Source organism: Diceros bicornis, chromosome 10 (genome assembly GCF_020826845.1).
Source record: "Diceros bicornis minor isolate mBicDic1 chromosome 10, mDicBic1.mat.cur, whole genome shotgun sequence".
Lineage (NCBI taxonomy): Eukaryota > Metazoa > Chordata > Mammalia > Perissodactyla > Rhinocerotidae > Diceros > Diceros bicornis.
The window spans coordinates 1,714,571-1,734,805 of record NC_080749.1 but is presented as its reverse complement, the minus strand read 5'-3'; the positions used below and the strand labels follow the sequence as shown (position 1 = coordinate 1,734,805).

General features: G+C 41.8%; 1 long non-coding RNA gene across 3 annotated transcripts; it reads right to left on the bottom strand.

Annotated features, from left to right (window-relative positions):
* Positions 1–653: 653 nt before the first annotated feature.
* Positions 654–4,636, bottom strand: LOC131410588 (uncharacterized). 3 transcript variants are annotated; one of them, XR_009221346.1, is made up of 3 exons: positions 4,521–4,636; positions 3,548–3,809; positions 654–714 (listed from the first exon to the last, which is right to left on the bottom strand). It is a non-coding gene; the product is annotated as an uncharacterized LOC131410588 (long non-coding RNA). The 3 variants fall into 3 exon arrangements; XR_009221348.1 differs by lacking the exon at positions 654–714 and adding an exon at positions 1,345–1,379; XR_009221347.1 differs by lacking the exon at positions 654–714 and adding an exon at positions 1,996–2,082.
* Positions 4,637–20,235: the final 15,599 nt, after the last annotated feature.

The following is a 20,235-nucleotide window of genomic DNA, read 5'->3' as shown; positions in this document are numbered from 1 at the left end:
AGGAGTGGACTCTCCCTGTTGGCCAGTCCAGATAGCATGTGTCTATGGCTCCCTGGTCAGCCCCAGGTCTTATTGTGTTGCAACCTCTGGGACACCCAGACTCCAACTGCTGGGCAGGCAGTGGGGGGACACCTGAGGTGTGGCTCCTGGTAGACTCACAGGTCCCTCTCTCTCCTGTAGCTACAGCCTGTCCTGCCAGCTGGACCCCCAGGCCTAGTTGGCCTGCAGAATACTCAAGTCTCAGAAGAACCGGCCACATCAAGGTCAGGGGTGAGTGAGTGTCTGGGCTGGGGGGACTACTCCTAGGGTTTCAGTAAAGTGAGCTAAGCGTGGCCTTGGGAAGTTGGACAGCTGGCACTGAGATCCCAGCTCCACTACTGAGCAGTCCTGTGACTGGGGTGACTCTCTTCAGCTTCCTGAGACTCCGTTTCGTCCTCTGTGAAATAGGTGATACTAAATGATCGCTCATGTGACAGGGACAAATGGGGTACTGGTGGCTGACAGCACTGAGCACAGGGACTGGAGCACCCAATGCAGTGGGGACAGGTTGCAGGGCCATGATTCTGAGGGAGGCCCTTCAAAGATAACCCGACTCTTCTACTCAGCCCCCAGGCCCCAACACCGAGCCCTGTACCAGTGGCTGATCACAGCCCCATCCTCATCAGCATGGACACAGCTGGGACGCTTGCGATGCACCGGGCCAGCTCCTCCCACCTAACGGGAAGGGGAGAATTGCAAGCTGATTCCTGGGGCCTCCTGTGGCCCAAGAGAGTGGGGACGAACCCACCCCAGTTCCCTGATATCTCTACCTCAGCACCTCATCACCCATTGGGGAGGGACAGTAGTTATGTGTTGTAAATAATAAATGCCATATTTGAATATTGTATTAAAGTCCTGTTCCCTTTACAGCCTGGGAGTTGTGGTGTGGTTCCATTGCTTTCTGTAGGCATGTAAGGGAGACACAGAATCTCACATTTCTCCTTGAATCAAGAACACTTCCGGGTCATCAGCTTATTGTACGTGGGAGAAGGGAGAAGGGCCAGGCCCTTCTCTGGCTAGTGGGGACACTCCCAAGTCCCCCTAACCCAGAGGACAAGTTCATTTCAGTATCATTCAGCTGCTCCCAGAGCAGACACAGCCCGCTGCCCGTTCTCTTGGGATTTAAATGTTGAAGGTACTTTCACAGGCAGAGCAACGACCACTGAAATGTCGGTGTCTTTAAAACAGCACTACCCAGGACCATGTCATGTCACAGGCAGGGGCTGCCTTTCTACATTCTGGAGGAAGAGGGAATAGTTTCTGCTTCTCTTGTGGAGGTTTCTTTTGAGCAAATTTTAGGATCTTGTAGTTTTCTAGTTCAATCTCTGGAATTGCATCAGCTGTAAGTGGGGAAAACAATGTAAAAAGATCAAAACTTGCACGGGGAGAGGACAAGGCCCGAGGAAGGTCATTTGCAAATGGTCTAAAAGCAGGCAGGACTCTCCCTCCTCAGGCCTCTCTAGGGTCTCCGTGTTCACCCCTGACCTAGGTTTGAATCCTGCTGGCATCCTTGTCCAGGACTGTGAATTCCTTTTCCTGCTCGTTTTGAATCCATAGGGAAAGATTTGCGACACAGCTTTTAAGGCTACCGCAGGGCCTTATTCCATTCACATGACTGCTCCCTGTGAACTAGGATTTTCAGCACCCCTGCCTTCCTTATGCAATACCCTTTAGGGCAGAAATTCCCCAGAAGGTCCCCAGCCTCTCTCTCAGGTTCATCCTGGCTCCTCCTACCTGGCTTGGCCTGACGGTCATGGGTGAGCTCTGCTTTGACAGGATAAGGGACCACAATCCTGGACTGTGAGTGACCCTACACTCTCCCTTGCTGTCCAGGGTGACTTCTGATCCCATGTCATTCTGAGGTCCATGGTCTCAGACAATCTTCCAGTTTATGCACTCAGTGTTGGTGTTACCATCTCGTCCAAAAGGGGCAATTGGGTCCGAGCACTTGAAGTGTGTCATCCCTGGGTTGCTCTGTTTTTTTCCCCACTCGTGCTGTGGTTACATCACAACCACCTGTTGGGGTGTGATTTCTGTTGGGAGCTTTGAAAGATGAAGCATGAGAGGGGTGTGGGGTGTCCAGCAGGGAATGCCACAACACTGATGATCCATGGACATGCATGAACAGCCTTATCAATTAAAATACTGAAATGTTTCCCATCTAGTGTTGAACAGACACTGCTCTGAGCTCACACCGAGAACCCACCCCATGACTAGGAACTTTCAAAGGGTTACCACGTGGCATTTTGAACCTCATCCCTTAGGAACACCCTGAAGACAAGGGCCAGATGAATTGCTTGGCACTTGTGAGTTATCCCCTCCTTTCTGATGGCTACAAGTGTCACCTAGACACACAGGCTGGATTCCTCCAGGAAGCTTCTCAGGACAGCCAGAAGCTGAGGCTGAATCCTGGTTCCCAGCATCCCAGACCCTTCCTGACATGGCACAGCCATCTAGTAAAGTCTTTTGGTAACAGAAAGACTGGGAAGGCTGTAATTCCCTCCAAAGAGAAAGAGAAGAGCCAATAGTGAAAGCTTGATCCCTCACATAGAAAATTAAATCCCAACAAGCAGTGGGTTCTTCACAGATTACTGATGCTGAAAAGGTCTCTTTTGATGACAGCTCGATCCCCCAACTGCCATGTCCATCTTCATGAATCAAATTTCCAACACATATGGATCTAAAAACCTGAGGGAAATCTGGTATTTCCTTAGATGCAACTCTGAATTAGCATGCAACAAAGAACATAAAAATGGAGACCTAGAAGTAAATATCTAATTTGAGGACATAGACGTAAAAGCAATTTTGAAATAATATTTTGTAATCTATTGGAATATTACACAAAAAGAATAATCCACTTTAAGTAGGTTTTACTGTGACTGTGAGGGGAAAAACTGAATAATCCCCTGACGTTGATAACTCGCTGCTGACTTTCAAGTACAAATAAATAACGTAAATAGTAAAGAAAGAGGAGAGAACAGCATGAAAAAGGAAGATCTTGCTCTCCTCACCTGAAACCCAACCTCTCACCTCAGAAAGAAACCGCTGTCAATATTTTCTGTGTCACGCAGTGGAGTTTAATAAAAGTATTGGTATATGTTAAAGTTTCAAGAGCTCAAAGCAAGGAAACATTAGGGAAGCTGCCAAGAGACCTCACTGAGATGCCTGCTTCATTTCATCTGCTCTCTGGACGTCCTCCTTGGCCCCTCACTTTCTCTGCCTCGCTAGCAAGTCTGTCTGTCATCAGTGCTATCACCAGTCTCTCTCCTGTGCTCTTCACTGCCCTCTCCTCCTTCCTGATACCTTCCTCAGTCACCAGAAATTGTTGGCAGTGGAGCTGTGGAATGCCCAGAGCAGCTCCTGGAATCATCTCTGCCAAATCTGAAGACCGGCAGGAGTGGGCATGGGACCTGGAGTGCAGACCATCTATGAGCACACGTGGCAGGGATTCACCTGTGTGACTAGGTGCAAGTTTTTGCAACGCTTTGGCAAGATTGAAAGGACTTACCAGTTGTCTTGCACTGCTGCAGGCCTGGAGTCCTTGCGGTCTCTCGGGCCAGCAGACCTGGTGGGGCTGGTCCAAGGTGTCCTCCCAGAGATCTGTCATTGCCAGGATGGGATAGGATTCTAGTAACCGGCCTCTCGAATATGTCACTGGACAGCCTCAAAGGGAAGGAGATGCTTAAACCAGGCTTTGGTTTAGACTGGTTCCCACAGTCACGCTGCTTCCTCTGTGAAGACGTGACTATCATCCTTCTTTTCCTCTTATTCTACAAAAATAAATCATGAAAGTGGGTCAAATGATAAAGGAAGCCTGCCTTTTTAGGACAATTATCCTGGCTGTTTTGTACTTCCACCCTCCCTCTATCCTCTGGGGATAGATCTGACCTGTGTCCCGGGATGTCATCAGGCAGATTTGCATCAAGAACAGAACGCTCAAGGTCAAAACTCAAGGCTACTCCAGATCATTTCTCCCCCTCCATCCTGTTAATACCCCCTCCTTGTTTGAGTGTTATTCTATTCTCTTCTTGTCCTTGTCAATCTCAACCGCACAAGTCTTGGCACTCCCTCTCAGGACAGTCGGTCCTCAGTCTTTTACTAAATCCCAAATCCTACCATTTCTGTGTTTTCTGACTACTCATTTGCTTAATCCATTGACCACTTGGTGTTCATAGAAGTTAAATCAACAATGACATTATCAACCACCTCTTTTCAGCGACTTACTCCCATGTCCCAGATGTTCACATAATCCAAATGGTTATGTTCAAAAGTAAATAATTCAGAAAACATATTCACCCACCACAAATTACTGATCGCTAACATTTTTATTCAAACACTCATGCAGTAGATACCTGTCCCTCAAGATCAGAAGTAACGCCAGATCACCAATCCTCACCTTAATGTCCTCCTACACCTATCAATCCTGGATTCCATGGACTATGATCTCAATAATTTCCTTGGAATAATAAAAAATTCCTTACCACTCTTTTATGTTGTAAACCTCCAAACCCAGAAGATCCCGATTATCTGCTATGCCGTAGCTACTGCTGGCCTTATAACAAGCTGAAGAAAAAGCACGAAACATGATCTTTTGGTACCCCTGTAAATACAAAACCATCTGCATCAACTGGGAAGCACCCATAACGCCTGGAAATTTTGTTCTCTTTTTTTGTTGTTGGCTCAATAGGAAAAAGACAAATCAATTAAAAAAATCGGCAAGGGAACAGAATAGACTTTTTCCAATGAAGACATACAAATGGCCAACAGGTGTATGAAAAGATGTTCAGCATCACTAATCATCAGAGAATGCAAATCAAAACCACAATGTGCTATCACTTCACACCTGTTAAGATGGCGATTATCAAAAAAAATTAGATGACAAATGGTGGTGAGGATGTAGAGAAAGGAACCCTTGTGGGAATTTAAACTAGTACAGCCATTATGGAAAACAGTATGGAGGTTCCTCCAAAAATTAAAACTAGACTATGACCCAGCAATCCCACTTCTGGTGTATACCCACAGGAATTGAAATCAAGGTCTAGAAGAGATACCTGCACTCTAATGTTCATTGCAGCTAATTCACAATAGCCAAGATACGGAAGTAACCTAAATGTCACTGATGGATGAAATGGATAAAGAAATGGAATATTAGTCAACCTTGAAAAAAGAAGGAATTCCTGCCATTTTTGACAACATGGATGGACCTAGAAGACATTATGCTAAGTGAAATAAGGCAGACAGAGAATGGCAAATATTTCTATGTGAAATCTAAAATAGTCAAACTCATAGAAGCAGACGTTAGAATGGTGATTGCCAGGAGTTGGGGGGATAGAGAAATGGAGAGCTGATGGTAAAAGTTTACAAAGTTTCAGTTATCAAGATAAATAAGTTCTGGAGATGTAGGATATGGCATAGTGCCTACAACTAACAAGACTGTATTGCATATGTCACATTTGCTAATAGAGTAGATATTATGTTAAGAGTTCTTACCACAGAATAATAGTAATAAAGGAGGTGAGAGAAAACTTTGGGAGGTGATGGATATGTTTGTGGCCTTGATTGTGGTGACAGTCTCAAGGGTGTACACTTACGTCCAAATTCATCAAGTTGTATATGGAAAAGTATGACATCATCATTGATTCTTCTTCACCTTGAAATACGCCATGTCCTCATCACAAGAGAAAAAAAATTGTAACTATGTATGGGGACGGATGTTAACTGGACTTATTGTGCTGATCATTTCAACATATACTCAAACATTGAATCATTATGTTGTGCCCCTGAAACTAATTTAATGATGTATGTCAACTTTACCTCAATAAAAAAACACAACAGACAAAACCATTTGGATTTTGTAAATGAGTTCAGTGAATCCCTGAGACTGCCCCATTCCCATTTGGGAGTTACAGGAAGCAGAGAGGATGAAGGAAGATGGAAGAAAGTTGTACAAAACAGTATTCAAATTAAAATCATTTAAGTTGCTATCAGCTCCTTGTGGCAGAGTTCTGTGAGCACTGGTCTTCTTTCACATTTTTCCTGGAAAAGCATACTTTCAGATCCAACCCATAATAGTTTCATCATTTGCTCTAATAAGACACTTTCAACTTAATAAATAAAACCAAAAGCATCGCTTATGTATGAATAAAGTTAGTGAACTTCACAGAGAAAAGAGCATATTTGCACAATCTCAATAAAGGAAACAGAAGAACTGAATGATGATCGAGACTCATCCAAGCTTCTCTTTGAAAGCCAGTGAAACCAGGTTATCTTTTCAAGGATGTGTGTAGAGCTATCAGCTTTGGAAGATAGAAAGAGTGGCCTCCTGTGGAGCAAAGGGCAGGCTCGCTTACTGCCCAGTATAATAAAAATAACAACCCCCAGGCCAAAGATCAGCAGATCTCCTGCCCGTTATCAAAGATTTGAGTTAGTTCCTTGAGCTCTGAGATTTTGCAACTTTCTGCATGTCACCTGGCCCACTGTGTATCACCCTGTAGGAAGTGGGATTTAGTGAAATGGTGCAAATTCTGATACTCTGGCCACTGCTATTGCTATGTCATCAAGTCCTCTGTCTCTGACCCATGGGTCTCGTGTCTTTTGCCAGCATCTGTAAGACCATGGTAGGCTAACTTATTGGTTTGCAGGTAAGGTAAAATATCAGACCTTTCACAGTTCCTGACAAACCCTTAAAGTAACTAGTAGTCTTAGGAACAGAGAGCTTATCCAGAACAATATGCATGGATGGTCTTCATAGTAGACGTCATAAGTCTCCAAAACTTCAGTAAGTCTCTCTGACTTCTTTTATTTCTACCCCAAGTAGAAGGAGAGACACCAAGCTGTTACAGACCTAGGGCTTGTGCAAGACACCTGGAGACCTAGTGACCAGAAACTTCCCATGGGGAGCAAAGATAGATGGGCATATTTCCAAAATGGACCCATGTGCCTCCCGATCATCCAAAAGCTAGTACATAATCTTAATTTATGATGATTTGATTCATTACATTTTTATGATGGGTCAAAGATACACTTCTAAGAGGAGTGAGGCACATGGCAGTTGTAAGCAGATTAACACATTTGGTGAATATCAAACTCTGAACTAAATTTAGTGTTCTAATCAATTATAAGGTACAACAAATTTACTTAGGTAGATTAAATGATATTTAATGGTATGCCTGATTATTACTCTGCAATAATGAACAAACAGCTCATGTAAATAACTATAATTGGTCTTACTTTAAAATATGATAGTCAGGGGCCTGCACCGTGGCTTAGCGGTTAAGTGCACGCACTCCACTACAGGCGGCCCAGGTTCGGATCCTGGAGCACACAGACCCACCGCTTCTCCGGCCACGCTGAGGCCGCGTCCCACATACAGCAACTAGAAGGATGTGCAACTATGACATACAACTATCTACTAGGACTTTGGGGAAAAAAAGGAGGAAGATTGGCAATAGATGTTAGTTCAGAGCCAGTCTTCCTCAGCAAAAAGAGGAGGATTAGCATGGATGTTAACACAGGGCTGATCTTCCTTACACACACACACAAAAATGATAGTCAAGACTGTTTGAGATAAGCTGGAGAGAAGGAAGGGGAGAAATATAAAAGGTAGCTGCTCTGAAGCCACTCTCAAGACCCCTGGATCTACATGTAACCCAGGAGATCGAGGCAGATGGCTGTGTGCCTAGATCCTCCTGCACTGTGGTTCTCAGGGATGTCACAGGGCTGAAGCAGCTTCCTGAATCGTGTTTACACATCCATGTGTACAATACCCCTGACCATGGGGATGAACCACCATTCAATCATCCCTTACACCCCTGTAATTAACAATTAGATTTCAAAATCATTGTATCATTACATGATAATTTATTCCTCAAACCTGTAGGATGCCGAGCTAAAAGAAAATCAAATTTCAATGGCTTATTTTCTTTGAAGGACCAAGATGTTCTTTCACACTTGGAATCCGGATTAGAGGATAAATCCATCAAATCAATGGAAACAACTTAAGAAATGGGCAGAGGGATATTTCATTCATATATAGACAGTTTGAACTGTGGCAAAAATAGAGTTATATTTTTAAAAAATTAGAATTTTTTGAAATTTGTAGATATTAAAGACTTTGTTCTGCTTATACTCCCTTTGGTTTACCAAATCAAAATCACTCTTTAATGGGCATTTCTAGCATTGAGTGCTAATAACAGCAGCTTTTTAAAATTCTTATTTTTCCCAGGTCAAAGACCAAGGGCAGAGGTCTTCCAGAAGTCAAGTCTAATCTACCTATGGATGTGGCAGACTTAGCTATGGATGTGGCAGACTTAGCTATGGATGTTCAAGGCAGACATTGCCAGCAGAACCACATCTCTTCACCCATAGGTGAGTTTTTACTAGTAATCACAGAGACTTGAGGCTATCAAAAGAAATTCTTTATTAAGAACCAAAGTTATAGATTCCTATCTTGGGTTCATTACTTTGAATTTTTGACCCAAATCATATATATCTATTGGACCATATTCAATTCTATGATCTTTAGAAGATGCAGCCTACAGCTGAAGAGAAACAGATACGACACCAGTATCTTATCCTCTCTGAAGCCCAACTGAGAGCCCCTGGAGTCAAAAGTTTTCAAGACAGGAAAAAGTCATCCTTCTTCTGAAAAGAGAAAGTAGAGGCTATTCAAAGACTCAACTTTAAATTGTTAACATGACTTGTTAGAATGTGATGGAGCAAGCAGAATACCTTCTAAGTTTCATGATTTTTCTCCAGAATACTGAGATGGATGACCTTGAAGTGCAGTTTCTCCATAAAAGTCTTTATTCGGTGATAAAATTAATTTCCCTATAAAATAATTCCCATAAAAATGTTAAAAATATATCATAGTCTCCGACTAAAAGGAAACAAAGCAAATTGAGCGGTTGAATAGCAGTGCAATAAATTCCATACAAGGATCTTACTACAGCATTATGTATAATAGTGAAACTGGACATCATCCCATCTCTATCGAAGAAGAAATAAACAGATCATGGTATTCCTGTTCTTTGAATACCTCTAAAACGTCTAAAAAGCTAAGTTAGAGTGACGTGCATGGATAAGGAGAGACATCTATGATATATGGTTTGGGAAACAGCAAATTGCAAAAAGATGCAGTTATGTAATTTATGTTAAAAAATCTTTATGTGTATTTATAAATTCATAGGAAATGTCCAGAAGGATAAACCCCAACCTCTTAACAATAGTTCCTTCTGAGTAGGGGAGCCAGTTTGCAGGGAAGGGGATGGAAGGGGAAGGCTTCACTTTACTCAACAAAGATCTGTGTAATTTGACTTTTTTTACAGAATGTATTTCTTTCACAATTAGAAAAATGAGTGATGTGACCGTTGGTGCAGGGCAACTGTATTATGTTCACTAGTCTCTGTAATGTATGTTATTGCACGGCAGGGACTGTAGGAGAAGCCCAGAGGAGCAATGAAGACAAAGAAGACATGACACCTGCAAAAAGTCAGTGGAGTATTTCTACATAACAAACCTTCCTGGTGAATGACAGTCAGTATCTTCCGCTGCTCCAGCTCTCACAATGAACCTAGAACATGCCCAGGGTAAGCCTGAGGACCACGTACCGCTAGTCCACTCCCTGCCCAGAGCCTGTTTGTGCAGGTGACTGCCATCAAGCAGACAATGGACTCAGGATGGGGCGTGTGACTTGAGGGGGTCTGGCAGAGAGGCACAAAGTGGAACACCAGCTAAGTGCACACTCCTGAGAGGCAGGTTCCAGGAGGAGACTCAAAATGTACCAAGAAACTGTGTGAAGTGAAGGAAGCTACTTGACGTCTCTGAGCCTCAGTGTCCCCCCCTGTAATATGTGGATCACAGACCTACTTCACAGAGCTGTTGGGGAAGATACATAAAAGTGCCTGTGACAGCCAGTGTCCACATTATTAACAAAGTCGTATCCGACTTCAAAATAATCGATGAAAAGAATAATCTTGATGAGACCAAAGACGAGATGCCCAGCTTCGTAAGCAGCCCCAGCAGCGTGAGAATGAGAGGAGCTCCAAGTAAGCAGGGTTCTTCACAGCGCCACTAGAGACGATGAACACAGGCTACACCAGGATAAAGGGCTGTTGTACAGTGACTCATGTAGTGAGGGTGGATCCCTAAAGACGCTGTGGAATACAGTTACACACAGTGGCTCCTAGGAAACAACTACAAAGCAATCAACACAGCAGATAGGAATGGGAAGGAGGCAAGCAGAGGAGGGTCAGAGCCACAAAATATGACAGAAGACACTGCACCATGATGAGCGCCCAGCTCTGTCAACAGCTGCTGTGGTTGCGCCAGGATATCAAACGTCTGAGACAACAATTGTGGGGACTGCTGGGAGCACAGTGGTCACTGCAGCCACACCCCAACAGCAGTGCATCGGAGCACACAGACCCTGAGACTTTCCTCAACATTAATCCTTGTTTCAAGATGATGCATATCCTCATCTTACAATGTCTCTTTCCAACATTTGTGTAAGAGTGTCATCAGAACCCCCTGAAGAGGGCACAGGCCAGTGTGGGATGGAACACTGGGGACTAGGGGAGTGGCACTACACCTGACCACATGGACTATCAGTTGGGCCTATTGAACATGAGAGAAGAACCCGAGGATGTGGTCTAATGAGAATTCCCTGCCTTGTCACATTCAGAGACACTACAGAGTTTCTCTTCCGTTCTTTACAAAAATGTTAAAGAATTCACTTGTCACTAATTCATAAAGAGGCAATTCTTGACAAAGTGACAGGGTCCAGTTTCCATGACCAGGTTTTTCAGTTGTTTTGATAATATGCCACATTCAGGAATCGGAAATGTAACCTATTGGGCTGTGTAATATAAACAAGGACGTTTTTTCATGTAGATCAACGCCCAGATTTTTAGGGAGGACGTAAATCATGAAAGCTGCTAACCACTCCTCCACACCTTTCACTGAAACTTTTAAGTTAATTTACCAATATCAGGAAAAGAGAATTTGGCAATTCAAGTTTTTTGTTTCTGCATTCAAGCATACAGTACAGTCAAGAGAATGAGCAGAAAAAAATTAACAAGAAGGTCTTGGTTGCATTTCATCTTTTGCAAATAAGCAGGATACTTTATGCTCTGTTCCTTTCACCAATCTAATCAATTTTTAAAGAATACGGTACATCTGACTATCCCTAAGCATGTTTATCCTGGAACCTTGCCAGAATCCAAAGCAGAGATGTTAAAGCTGACGGGTTTCAAATGCTGCCCAAGTGCTGTCTACCTTGAACATCCCTCTCCCAAAGCTGGACCACAAGTCTCTTCCTGAGGGATGAGAGTCATCACCCGTGTCCCTGAGAGACTGGCCACTCATGCCTGGGCTGAGATTAGGTGATCAATCAAAAGGGCAAAATGCTTAAGCTATTCTCATTTTAAGGATGCTGTTTCAGAGGCCTCTGCACTAGAATGTGTTGATGAAAACGTTCTACTGGATACTTGCCTGGGAAATGGGTTGTTCTCCTCTGCTCTCAGCGGCTCCTGGGGAAACTAATGATTAACCTCATGGATGCCTCAACTTCCACATCTGCAAAAAAGGCAAGCAACAGCCAATGTTACCACCCTGCACAGTTCTTAAGTTGTGCTTGCAAGAGGGGCCACAGGAGCGAATTTCTCTCAAAAGCTGATGAAATGATTGCACTTTTGCTGGAGAAGGCAGAGGGCAGCAGGCAAAGTGGAAAGTTTCTGGGATGTCAAACCAGTTCCCATAAGCAATTTAGAGAAGCACCTGGCCCTGGACTAGGTAGGAGGCTGTGGAAAGACCCACAGGCATGCAGGTGGGAGGAGGAATCAAGCAGAGGAGTGAGGCAGTGGAGAAGAGGCACGAGTCCAGCTTCTATTTTGGACAAAAGCAGTTGCACTCTGCAGGCCCGAGGCTGCCCATGCAGCCACCACAGCTTCCTAACTCACTGGTCCCGCTCGTCCCATCACATCCCTCTGAGACTCAGTCCACGTGGAGCAGGTGAAGAACCAGAGTCCTAAGCCCAGGGCAGTTTGGCCCTTGGCAAAGAGCACACTGCCCTCCTCCTCTCCCCGGGGCTAAGCACCGCCCCATGCCCAGAGCATCCTGGGAGTTGTAGTCCTGCAGCCCTGCAGGCTGCTGGCTGGGAGCGATTAAGAGACAAAAGCTCCCAGCATGCACAGCTAGGGGGCCCAACTCCCTCATTGTCCCTCCACCACTGGGCCCCACTCTGCTTCTCCACCCCACCCTCTACCCTGCCTCTTCTCTATACCATGCCCACCCTCCATGCCCTGTCCACCACCCAGAGTATGTGCAGGGTGGTTGGGCCGCATCCCTTGAGACAGTACTCAGGTAGGGATGGGGCTCACCAGCCTGGCTCTTGCTGACGATGCTTGCAGCCCTCGTGGAAGCTCCCTGGACGGTATTTGAAATGTAAATTCAATATCTAAAATGGAAATACAGGGTGACTGGGATCCTGGAATTTGCCTTTTCAAGGCCACCTGTCCTATCATCCCCTCCATCCCTCCAGGCTGCCATGATCCTCCCTCTGGACTCCATGGTCAGGGTCGCTGCAGAGATCCTCTTTGGAACCCGCCTGCAAGAAGGGCCCATACCTTGGTCAGGCATCTTAGAAGGACTGCCCTGAGCCATGTTATAAAAAGGAGAAAACATCACAGTGGGCAGCCCCAATTCCTGCATTATACAGACAGGAAACTCAGGTGCACTTGTAAGTGACCCCTAAGCCACTTCAGGGGACCACACGCATGTCCCTTCTCTGACAATGCACGCAGGCTTCTTCACTGGACTTCCTTATCCAAGTGTGGACCTCTTGGTCTCGTTAACACAGGCAACAACACCGAAACTTCCCGTTGGTCCTTCCCACAACGTTAGGCAAGTTTGTGTAGGAAGGTAATATGCAATTTCTGCTCTACTATAGGGCTGGCTCCTTGGGAACCAGTTTTAATATCCCTTTTTAAATATACCCTCAGAATCACAAAATAATTAAGAAAAATAATTTGTTGCTCTTGGGCGTTAAGGTGATAATTCTCCTAAGTCATTTTTCCATTTAGCTTCTCTGATTGACTCTAAATATTACAGGACCACACCCTTCTCAGACTGGGATGCACAGCTCCACTAGTTTGCAGAGAGGACGCACAACAGCAGAATATCCGTGGTCCAACTTCTGAAGCATCAGTATTATCACAAGATTTGGAAGAAGCAAAGTTATGTCATTTCCAAGGTAAGGAATTAAAAACTTAAAACTAAGATGAGGTGGGAAAGTCATATGCCATTAATAGTTGTCAGTAATCTGTGCTTGAAATGTCAGACTTTCTCTGAGAAAGAACTCTGAGACTCTATTTCCCATTGTTTTAAATAGGAAAAATTAGAAGGCATAACAAGTCCATCGAAAAATCCTACCAATTTCCTAAGTCACGATATGGCATCTAGATATAAGTTACGAACATTGTTGCTCCTTGTTTTGTTCCTCATTCAACCCAGTCCCACAGGTTTTGAGTGCATGCTGTGAACAAGGCACTGTGCTAGGTGTCAAGGCCTTGGTGAGCATCATCGTGGGGATGGACCTTGCTGGGAAAAGATTGCATCATAAAAACTCAAAGCCACACCACTTGCCAAATTGAGGCAAAAATGGAAAGACCCAGGGTGCCACGCAAGGGTGAGGGCATTAATATATACTTGGGAATATTAAAATCCATCTGATAACGTCATGAGTGAATGTGTTCCACTTTAAAACAAAACGCTGCTGTTATTCTGAGATATTGAGTTAGTATCTTTGTGCAAATATGCAGGATTTAAAATATTTGTTGATGTATAACATGAGTACAGAAATATATGCATAAGTCATCCATGTAAACCTCAAAGAATTATTACAAAGTGAACACACTCCTGTGACCAAGAACTAGCACCAGCTTCACTCAGGCCACAACAACCCCTTGCTCCCTCCTTCCTCCCCAAAGGTAACCGATATCTTACCAGCGAACACTGTATATTGAGTTTGTCTTCTTATACAAGTGTTTTATTACGGAAAAATTTAAACAGTATACAAAATAAACAAAATAGCATAGTAGGCCCATCACCCAGCTTCAACAACTACTTACCGTCTGCCATTTTTGTTTCATCCACACTCCTTCCCATTCCCACCTGACTTTATTATTCTTTTAGTCCTTTTTGTGTGTGTGGTGGGGTAAGATGTACGCACACTGAAAGGCACAAGTCTCAATCATAAAGTTTTGGTAAATAAACATGCCCATATAACCTTCACCCCTTTAAGAATAGATTATTTCCATCACCCCCAGAAAACTCCTTCCTGTTCCTTCCCAGGCAATTTTTTCCTTCCCCCGAGGCAACCACTGTTCTGGTTTTTTCACCATAGGTTCATCTTGGCTGAAATCATCCCACGTGTATTGTTTTCTGTCCAGCTTGCCTCCCTCGCACGAGGTGGAAGAGACTCACCCAGCATGTGTGTGTCAGCGTTTGCTCCTCTGCACGGCTGAGGGCGTTCTGCTCTGTGGATGCCCCGCAGTGCGCTTGTCTTTCTCTTGGGGGTGTGCAGGTCATCTCCTGCAAACATTCTTATACAAACCCTTTTTGTATGCTGTTTAATTCCTTTATTAGCATTTAAGTGACACACCTTTGCAGTTTTTAGTGGTAGGTCCAGATTACAGTATGCATCTTTAACATAGCACAGCCTACCTAGACTCAATAGTGCACCAGTTTAATCAACGTAAAATATAGAAGCCTTGCTACAGAACAGTTCCATTTACCTCTGTCTGTCCTTTGTGCTATTGTCATAAATTTTACATCACCCATGTTATAAATCCCACAATACAGTGTTATAATTTTTGCTTTAAATAGTCATAGGTCTTTTAAAGAAATTAAGAGAAAAAAGTTAAGTATTTGGAGGGAGATGCTTTGAGGATCTGCAAATGTACTGTTTCTTCTTTAAGTTTCACTCACAGTTTTTGCATTCATCAGTCAGTCTTGCCCACAGTAATTGTTACTGTGGTGTTCTAGTGGCGATTTTCTATTTCATGCTATCCAGCCACATTTATTATTTGGAATTCTGTGAGGAAGATCCCCCACCCCTTCTTCCTTTCTTTCTCTCTTTCTCTCATTCTATTTTCCCCCTTTTTTTCTTCTTTTCTTCCTTTCTTATGTAATCTTTTTTATATCAGTATAGACTCATGGATATTTATTTTATTCTCTGGGTAATAATCCAATGCTACCATTATTTATTTTGTTGCTCACAGTTTTCCAACTTGAGCCATTGGGAAGTCTTTCAGATTGATTCCTTTTGACACATCTCATCACTTTCTGTGTTTTTTCTTAAAAGAACTTTCCTACTTTCTGGCACTACAAGATGCTCCAGGATCATCTTGTATTTTCCATCCCCAGCCCTAGTATTAGCCTTTTCTCCAAGAAAATCTGGTTCTTTTTGTTGGAGAATGATATTTAGAAACCAAGATCTGGGAGCTAGATGTGCTCATTGATACTAGGGTGTCACTGCTTCTAGACCCTCTCAGCAGAGCTTGGAACTGTATATATGAATATAAACTCTATCTATCAACCTATCTATCTATCTGGATAGATATATGAAAAGAGATATGGATTCATACTGATACTTCCAACTCCAATCCAGCACCACAGAGTTTATTCTAGCATTCTCCTTTTGTTTATTTGTAACTTCTTTCACCAACAGTGAGAAACTTAACTCCAGTTAGCTACAATATATTTACTAATGTGTCAACTAATTTCAGAATCGCTAATCCATACCCTTATGAAAAACAAATTTACCACCTAGAGTACAGTGTTTGTGTCCAGTACTTTAGTTTTACAGTATCCCATCAAAACACTGTCTTCCAAAGTTACTTAGGTCAGGACTTTTCATCCCCACCCCTTCTGTGTGGTTATGTCACATGCTTGTAATACAGTGACGTTCAATTGTCACTGCATTCCATCTGAGTTCCCCAGCATGCTGATTGATTTTTAAAATTTGCAGAGTAAAATTCACTCTTTGAGGTGTACAGTTCTATGGGTTTTGAAAATTTTATGGTCATGTCTCCACGTCCACAGTGCCACACAAAGCTGTTTCTTTCACCCCCAAAATTCTCTCATACTGTCTCATTGTAGTCAACCCCTTCCCCCACTCCATCCCTTGGCAACCACTGATCATTTTCCATCCCTGAAATTCTGCCTTTTCTAGAAAGTCATATAAATGGAATCATATACTATATAGCCTGTTGAATCTGGCTTCCTTCATTTAGAGATATGCATCCAAGATTCATCCATGTTGTTGTGTGAATCAAGAGTTTATCCTTTTTATTGCCAAGTAGTATTCTAATGTACTGATGCACCACAGTTTCTTTCTCCATTCACCTGATGAAGGACATTTAGTTTATTTCCAGCTTTTGGCAATTATGAATAAAATGGCTATGAAGATTCACACAAAGATTTTTGTTTAAACATTAGTTTTCAATTTGCTTCAGAAAATACGTAGGAGTGGGATATCTGAGTCATATGATAAGTGTATGCTTAAATTTATAAGAACCTGCTAAACTGTTTTCCAAATGCAACTATCATGTTGCGTTCCCAGTTCTAGTTGCTCCTAGTCCTCAACAGCACTTGGTGTTTGCAATTTTATTTTTTATTTTAGCCACCTAATAGGTGTGCAGTCTCTTATTTTGGCTTCTGTTTTGTTTTTGAAAGTGAGTTCTGCTAAATATAGATTTCTGTTTTGACTTTTGGGTTTTATTTCTGCACTTGAAAGATGTCATTTTGTTGTTGATTTGTCTCTTTTGTTTTTCATAATATATCATCCATCAGTCACATTATTTCTCCCTGTATGTAATGTCTTCCCCTGTATATATGTATTTCCCTGACTGCTTTCAAAATTTTCATTTTATCTTTGGATTTTAGCAGCTTGACTATCATGTGCCTAGGTATGGTTTTATTTTGTATTTTATTTTGTGGATTTCCTGACTTTCTTGGATCTAAAATTTTAGATTTTCCACCAAATTTTGGAAGTTTTGTGCTATTACTTATTGGTTTGCCTTTCTGCCTCATTTAATTTTCTATCTCTCCTCTCTCGGCTGGGGACTCAATCATCTCACAGGTTGTAAGGATCTCTTCATTTTTCTTCAAAATTTTTACTTTCTTTTCTTCAGACTGGATAATTTCTATTGCTCTATATTCATGTTTCTTCTACTGTTTCTAATCTATTGGTAAACTCAAAAGTATTCTTTTATTTCATCTTCCTATTTGGTTCTTTTCTGTAATTTCCATTTCTCTGCTGAGTTTCCAGACCTGTTCATTCATTATGAGAATATTTTTCTTTATAAAAGCTGCTTTCTTATCTTTGTCTGCTAATTGCAACACCTTGGAGATAGTTTCTACTGCCTGCTTTTTGTCGTGTATGGATTATATTTTCCTATTTCTTCAAATCTCATGATTTTTTAAATTATGTACTGGAAACCATGGATGATAGTTATAGAGACTCTGGATTCTATTGTATTCCTTTGAAGAGTGTTGTTATTTTGCTAACAGGGATTTAACTTGGCTGGACTGAAACTCCAATCCTCTCTCCTTTACAGTGGGCATAGCTGAAATCCTCATTCAGTTCTTTCATATTCCAACTGCTGTTTTTACACTAGGCCCCCTGGGGCCTACACTGCATGTGTGTTGTTCAAAGATCTGCCAATTTCGTGTTTGTGTGGGACAGACTTTCATACATATTTTAACATTTTCCGGTTGTGGCTCCCTCCCTTGCAGAATTTCTTCCCTAATTTTCCAGCTACTCTGCCAGCTCCAAAATACATCCTCTAACATTACAAGTAAGACTGTAGTTTTTCCCCTGTATGGGCTATGCACAAATTTTGGAATGCTTTAAGGCAAAAAACTCAAGCTTGCATATATCTCCTGGTGCAATTCCCATCATTCAAGGGAAGACTCCCTCTCAGTTCTGCTTCCTTTGGAAGAGATTTATACATACACACATATACACATTTATTATGCCATCAACTTCCACAGCCATCAGGAAATTCTATAACTTCTGCAAGATTAACAATTTTACCTTACACTATATTTATCTCATGTGGTTTAAAACATCCAGAAATCATTGATAAACTGACCCTGCCAAAACTAAAGCCTGTTGAATTTTAAGAGATGGTCTCTGTTAACTAGGGAGGGATTTCAGATTGAACTTAATTTTATAAGTGGTCAATTTATTACAGTGTATTGTTCTATTATGTATTTCACTTCTTTTTTTAAAAAAGTGTTAGTTGAGGGCACTTAAATAATAAAACGTTGAGAAGATAAGGAACTGATATACTCTGTAAGCTTCAAATGTTTTCAAGCATAAGATACAATAAGAACTAAAACTAAGAAATGGCAGAGGGAATAGAGATAAGAGGATGAAATTGCAAAACTGAATCTATAATAATATCTCAATGGCTAGCGTTGTGGTGCCAAGAAGGTGGTGAAGTCAAAGAATTCATAAAGATGATAATAGACTGCAAAGAAAAAAGACTGAAATTTTTGTAGAGGGAATTTTTACAGCGATATTACAGATAGAGAACAGGGAAGATAAGTTGGAGTGAGAGACTGTTTCTTAAATTACTTCCACTGTAGAGAACAAAAAAACAATTTTCTGAAATCTTTATTCCTCTCTATGACCCTATCTTTACCTGCAAACTCTCAGCCCTGAATCAATGTCACAGTCCTTCTTTTCCATCCCTGGGGAATAGGGCAAATAAACTCATCTGAAACCTCAACTGCCCAGCCTGTGAAATAAGACCAGCCATCCATTCTCACAGAGAAGCCAACTGGAGGTAGGATTTTTAGTTCTGAATTCCGCTAAACATCTTCAAAGAATTGCATCTGGCCTTCCTTATCCAGGGCTATCAGTGAAGGGCTGGCTGGCTTTCAGAGAAGACCAATTCACAGTCAGCTGAGACTTTTTCTGTTGAGCTCTCTAGTGAAGGCTGTGGGGCTTGTCAGTAAGAGTTGATTTCTATATGGGTTATAATTTTTTTATTTTATTCATAGATTTATAAAGAAATTTACATGGTAAGTATTACTTATTATCAAGAATAAAGGTTGTCTATTCTCTAGTCATTTAGGCAAAATCCTCCTCTCAGGCCCCACCCATGGACAAAGCTCAGATTTAATCTCCAAGAATCTGCCAGGCACTCTGTGGTCCATGGGAAGCCCTCAAGTTGGCAACGTGTCCCCTTGTGTCCTGTGCTGGTACTTAATCTTCCATCTCTTCAGGGTACAACTAGACAGAGACTCAAAGGACTTGACATTGGATAAATGTACTTTGCATTATCTTTAGACTTCTACACTTTTCCAAAAGACTCTCAACATTTCCAGTAATTGTGTAGCAGTTTACCCAACATCAAAGTTCTCACTCTATTAAAATAAATAAATTTTGAAAAGGAAAAAAGTGATCTTTGCAATTTTGTACAGAATCTATATAATGGATGCATCCTTATAAATGGAGGAAAAATAACAAATTTAACTATTTTGGTTAGTTAACACAGTAAGTAATATACTTTATATATTACCAATTTTGAGACTATTTGTATTTAAAAATACTGCTTAAAACCCCTAAATCATTGTAAGTGGTAGAGTCTGCCATCTGCTTTGGCTGAAAAATTATATACAGTAAGTCAGCCAAAATTCCTCCATTCCTGTATAATCTTATATATGGGTGGTAATTGTCAGTTCTCATAGATTATTTGAACACGTGCATGTCACAAAATACAAGTGGCCATTAAAAATTAAAATGTTCACCAAATACAAGATTATCTCATTCCCAGGAAAAGAAAACATTACTGTAACATTAAAGCTAAAACTGTCAAAAAGGAAGGCAAGATACACTCAAGTAAAGCTTTTGTTGAAAAGTTAATTGGCTCCTCTTTGAAACTTTATCATGTTTATTATGTAAGCGAGATACTTTCCGAGCCTAGAATATAGAAAGTGCTTATTAGTAAGTTAACATTGTGATCATTTATTTTGTAAATGTTAATATGAGAGACATAATTCATTTTCTACTATATTCATATTTTCAAGTTCTGCTAAATCTAAGGCCACATTAATTGGAAGTTGGGATACCTCTAGACATCTGAAAAATATGAGTCCTACACAGAAGCATATAAATTCTCTAAT